The sequence below is a fragment of the Salmo trutta genome, unplaced genomic scaffold, assembly GCF_901001165.1.
Source record: "Salmo trutta unplaced genomic scaffold, fSalTru1.1, whole genome shotgun sequence".
NCBI lineage: Eukaryota > Metazoa > Chordata > Actinopteri > Salmoniformes > Salmonidae > Salmo > Salmo trutta.
In genome coordinates, this window is record NW_021823518.1 from 1 (window position 1) to 5,000 (window position 5,000).

General features: G+C 40.5%; 10 non-coding genes across 10 annotated transcripts in view; all 10 read right to left on the reverse strand.

Annotated features, from left to right (window-relative positions):
• Positions 1–454: 454 nt before the first annotated feature.
• On the reverse strand, positions 455–573 carry LOC115191234 (5S ribosomal RNA). Its single transcript, XR_003877580.1, has one exon. It is a non-coding gene; the product is annotated as a 5S ribosomal RNA (ribosomal RNA).
• A 409-nt stretch (positions 574–982) lies between these two features.
• Positions 983–1,101, reverse strand: LOC115191287 (5S ribosomal RNA). The gene has a single exon (XR_003877624.1). It is a non-coding gene; the product is annotated as a 5S ribosomal RNA (ribosomal RNA).
• Positions 1,102–1,262: 161 nt separating this feature from the next.
• Positions 1,263–1,381, reverse strand: LOC115191241 (5S ribosomal RNA). Its single transcript, XR_003877581.1, has one exon. It is a non-coding gene; the product is annotated as a 5S ribosomal RNA (ribosomal RNA).
• A 409-nt stretch (positions 1,382–1,790) lies between these two features.
• LOC115191242 (5S ribosomal RNA) lies at positions 1,791–1,909 on the reverse strand. Its single transcript, XR_003877582.1, has one exon. It is a non-coding gene; the product is annotated as a 5S ribosomal RNA (ribosomal RNA).
• A 409-nt stretch (positions 1,910–2,318) lies between these two features.
• Positions 2,319–2,437, reverse strand: LOC115191243 (5S ribosomal RNA). The gene has a single exon (XR_003877583.1). It is a non-coding gene; the product is annotated as a 5S ribosomal RNA (ribosomal RNA).
• Positions 2,438–2,846: 409 nt separating this feature from the next.
• LOC115191244 (5S ribosomal RNA) lies at positions 2,847–2,965 on the reverse strand. The gene has a single exon (XR_003877584.1). It is a non-coding gene; the product is annotated as a 5S ribosomal RNA (ribosomal RNA).
• Positions 2,966–3,374: 409 nt separating this feature from the next.
• Positions 3,375–3,493, reverse strand: LOC115191245 (5S ribosomal RNA). Its single transcript, XR_003877585.1, has one exon. It is a non-coding gene; the product is annotated as a 5S ribosomal RNA (ribosomal RNA).
• A 409-nt stretch (positions 3,494–3,902) lies between these two features.
• Positions 3,903–4,021, reverse strand: LOC115191246 (5S ribosomal RNA). The gene has a single exon (XR_003877586.1). It is a non-coding gene; the product is annotated as a 5S ribosomal RNA (ribosomal RNA).
• A 409-nt stretch (positions 4,022–4,430) lies between these two features.
• Positions 4,431–4,549, reverse strand: LOC115191247 (5S ribosomal RNA). The gene has a single exon (XR_003877587.1). It is a non-coding gene; the product is annotated as a 5S ribosomal RNA (ribosomal RNA).
• A 409-nt stretch (positions 4,550–4,958) lies between these two features.
• Positions 4,959–5,000, reverse strand: part of LOC115191248 (5S ribosomal RNA) — a 119-nt gene continuing 77 nt past the window's right edge. The window contains exon 1 of the ribosomal RNA XR_003877588.1: positions 4,959–5,000. This exon is cut by the window's right edge and continues 77 nt beyond it. This is a non-coding gene — a ribosomal RNA (5S ribosomal RNA).

Consider the following 5,000-nt stretch of genomic DNA (forward strand, 5'->3'; position numbering starts at 1 on the left):
CTTCCGAGATCAACGAGATCAGCGTACCCAGGCTGGTATGGCCGTAAACGATAAACAATCTCTTGTACAACATATTAGTCAAAGTGAGTCTGATAAACGACATTGCATTTTCACCAAGTAGATAAGCACTTGAACTTTGTGTCACTGAAAAAGTAGAAGAAATTACAAACACTGTAGCCATCACTTTATAGCACAGGTAGTTGGATAAAATACAAACTTTATTTCTTTTCATCATTTGAACAGGGTAAGGGAGCACAAAGCACACACAAGCTGCATTCAGCAACAATATTATTATTTGTCTTATAAATACAAGGCAGATGCTAACTGACAACACACGGAACTTTGATCCTATTAAAAAGGCAGGAAGCTGCATTTAGTCAATTCATCATTAAATGCTTACTACAAGGCAGTGTTGCTGATGAAATAGTGTAAGAGCACACCCTCGTGGACAAAAAGCTTACAGCACCTGGTATTCCCAGGCGGTCTCCCATCCAAGTACTAACCAGGCCCGACCCTGCTTAGCTTCCGAGATCAGACGAGATCAGGCGTACCCAGGCTGGTATGGCCGTAAACGATAAACAATCTCTTGGTACAACATATATAGTCAAAGTGAGTCTGATAAACAGACATTGCATTTTCACCAATTAGATAAGCAGCTTGAACTTTGTGTCACTGAAAAAGTAGAAGAAATTACAAACACTGTAGCCATCACTTTATAGCACAGGTAGTTGGATAAAATACAAACTTTATTTCTTTTCATCATTTGAACAGGGTAAGGGAGCACAAAGCACACACAAGCTGCATTCAGCAACAATATTATTATTTGTCTTATAAATACAAGGCAGATGCTAACTGACAACACACGGAACTTTGATCCTATTAAAAAGGCAGGAAGCTGCATTTAGTCAATTCATCATTAAATGCTTACTACAAGGCAGTGTTGCTGATGAAATAGTGTAAGAGCACACCCTCGTGGACAAAAAGCTTACAGCACCTGGTATTCCCAGGCGGTCTCCCATTCAAATACTAACCAGGCCCGACCCTGCTTAGCTTCCGAGATCAGACGAGATCGGGCGTACCCAGGCTGGTATGGCCGTAAACGATAAACAATCTCTTGGTACAACATATATAGTCAAAGTGAGTCTGATAAACAGACTGCATTTTGCAGCAGGAAGCTGCATTTAGTCAATTCATCATTAAATGCTTACTACAAGGCAGTGTTGCTGATGAAATAGTGTAAGAGCACACCCTCGTGGACAAAAAGCTTACAGCACCTGGTATTCCCAGGCGGTCTCCCATCCAAGTACTAACCAGGCCCGACCCTGCTTAGCTTCCGAGATCAGACGAGATCAGGCGTACCCAGGCTGGTATGGCCGTAAACGATAAACAATCTCTTGGTACAACATATATAGTCAAAGTGAGTCTGATAAACAGACATTGCATTTTCACCAATTAGATAAGCAGCTTGAACTTTGTGTCACTGAAAAAGTAGAAGAAATTACAAACACTGTAGCCATCACTTTATAGCACAGGTAGTTGGATAAAATACAAACTTTATTTCTTTTCATCATTTGAACAGGGTAAGGGAGCACAAAGCACACACAAGCTGCATTCAGCAACAATATTATTATTTGTCTTATAAATACAAGGCAGATGCTAACTGACAACACACGGAACTTTGATCCTATTAAAAAAGCAGGAAGCTGCATTTAGTCAATTCATCATTAAATGCTTACTACAAGGCAGTGTTGCTGATGAAATAGTGTAAGAGCACACCCTCGTGGACAAAAAGCTTACAGCACCTGGTATTCCCAGGCGGTCTCCCATCCAAGTACTAACCAGGCCCGACCCTGCTTAGCTTCCGAGATCAGACGAGATCAGGCGTACCCAGGCTGGTATGGCCGTAAACGATAAACAATCTCTTGGTACAACATATATAGTCAAAGTGAGTCTGATAAACAGACATTGCATTTTCACCAATTAGATAAGCAGCTTGAACTTTGTGTCACTGAAAAAGTAGAAGAAATTACAAACACTGTAGCCATCACTTTATAGCACAGGTAGTTGGATAAAATACAAACTTTATTTCTTTTCATCATTTGAACAGGGTAAGGGAGCACAAAGCACACACAAGCTGCATTCAGCAACAATATTATTATTTGTCTTATAAATACAAGGCAGATGCTAACTGACAACACACGGAACTTTGATCCTATTAAAAAGGCAGGAAGCTGCATTTAGTCAATTCATCATTAAATGCTTACTACAAGGCAGTGTTGCTGATGAAATAGTGTAAGAGCACACCCTCGTGGACAAAAAGCTTACAGCACCTGGTATTCCCAGGCGGTCTCCCATCCAAGTACTAACCAGGCCCGACCCTGCTTAGCTTCCGAGATCAGACGAGATCAGGCGTACCCAGGCTGGTATGGCCGTAAACGATAAACAATCTCTTGGTACAACATATATAGTCAAAGTGAGTCTGATAAACAGACATTGCATTTTCACCAATTAGATAAGCAGCTTGAACTTTGTGTCACTGAAAAAGTAGAAGAAATTACAAACACTGTAGCCATCACTTTATAGCACAGGTAGTTGGATAAAATACAAACTTTATTTCTTTTCATCATTTGAACAGGGTAAGGGAGCACAAAGCACACACAAGCTGCATTCAGCAACAATATTATTATTTGTCTTATAAATACAAGGCAGATGCTAACTGACAATACACGGAACTTTGATCCTATTAAAAAGGCAGGAAGCTGCATTTAGTCAATTCATCATTAAATGCTTACTACAAGGCAGTGTTGCTGATGAAATAGTGTAAGAGCACACCCTCGTGGACAAAAAGCTTACAGCACCTGGTATTCCCAGGCGGTCTCCCATCCAAGTACTAACCAGGCCCGACCCTGCTTAGCTTCCGAGATCAGACGAGATCAGGCGTACCCAGGCTGGTATGGCCGTAAACGATAAACAATCTCTTGGTACAACATATATAGTCAAAGTGAGTCTGATAAACAGACATTGCATTTTCACCAATTAGATAAGCAGCTTGAACTTTGTGTCACTGAAAAAGTAGAAGAAATTACAAACACTGTAGCCATCACTTTATAGCACAGGTAGTTGGATAAAATACAAACTTTATTTCTTTTCATCATTTGAACAGGGTAAGGGAGCACAAAGCACACACAAGCTGCATTCAGCAACAATATTATTATTTGTCTTATAAATACAAGGCAGATGCTAACTGACAACACACGGAACTTTGATCCTATTAAAAAGGCAGGAAGCTGCATTTAGTCAATTCATCATTAAATGCTTACTACAAGGCAGTGTTGCTGATGAAATAGTGTAAGAGCACACCCTCGTGGACAAAAAGCTTACAGCACCTGGTATTCCCAGGCGGTCTCCCATCCAAGTACTAACCAGGCCCGACCCTGCTTAGCTTCCGAGATCAGACGAGATCAGGCGTACCCAGGCTGGTATGGCCGTAAACGATAAACAATCTCTTGGTACAACATATATAGTCAAAGTGAGTCTGATAAACAGACATTGCATTTTCACCAATTAGATAAGCAGCTTGAACTTTGTGTCACTGAAAAAGTAGAAGAAATTACAAACACTGTAGCCATCACTTTATAGCACAGGTAGTTGGATAAAATACAAACTTTATTTCTTTTCATCATTTGAACAGGGTAAGGGAGCACAAAGCACACACAAGCTGCATTCAGCAACAATATTATTATTTGTCTTATAAATACAAGGCAGATGCTAACTGACAACACACGGAACTTTGATCCTATTAAAAAGGCAGGAAGCTGCATTTAGTCAATTCATCATTAAATGCTTACTACAAGGCAGTGTTGCTGATGAAATAGTGTAAGAGCACACCCTCGTGGACAAAAAGCTTACAGCACCTGGTATTCCCAGGCGGTCTCCCATCCAAGTACTAACCAGGCCCGACCCTGCTTAGCTTCCGAGATCAGACGAGATCAGGCGTACCCAGGCTGGTATGGCCGTAAACGATAAACAATCTCTTGGTACAACATATATAGTCAAAGTGAGTCTGATAAACAGACATTGCATTTTCACCAATTAGATAAGCAGCTTGAACTTTGTGTCACTGAAAAAGTAGAAGAAATTACAAACACTGTAGCCATCACTTTATAGCACAGGTAGTTGGATAAAATACAAACTTTATTTCTTTTCATCATTTGAACAGGGTAAGGGAGCACAAAGCACACACAAGCTGCATTCAGCAACAATATTATTATTTGTCTTATAAATACAAGGCAGATGCTAACTGACAACACACGGAACTTTGATCCTATTAAAAAGGCAGGAAGCTGCATTTAGTCAATTCATCATTAAATGCTTACTACAAGGCAGTGTTGCTGATGAAATAGTGTAAGAGCACACCCTCGTGGACAAAAAGCTTACAGCACCTGGTATTCCCAGGCGGTCTCCCATCCAAGTACTAACCAGGCCCGACCCTGCTTAGCTTCCGAGATCAGACGAGATCAGGCGTACCCAGGCTGGTATGGCCGTAAACGATAAACAATCTCTTGGTACAACATATATAGTCAAAGTGAGTCTGATAAACAGACATTGCATTTTCACCAATTAGATAAGCAGCTTGAACTTTGTGTCACTGAAAAAGTAGAAGAAATTACAAACACTGTAGCCATCACTTTATAGCACAGGTAGTTGGATAAAATACAAACTTTATTTCTTTTCATCATTTGAACAGGGTAAGGGAGCACAAAGCACACACAAGCTGCATTCAGCAACAATATTATTATTTGTCTTATAAATACAAGGCAGATGCTAACTGACAACACACGGAACTTTGATCCTATTAAAAAGGCAGGAAGCTGCATTTAGTCAATTCATCATTAAATGCTTACTACAAGGCAGTGTTGCTGATGAAATAGTGTAAGAGCACACCCTCGTGGACAAAAAGCTTACAGCACCTGGTATTCCCAGGCGGTCTCCCATCCAAG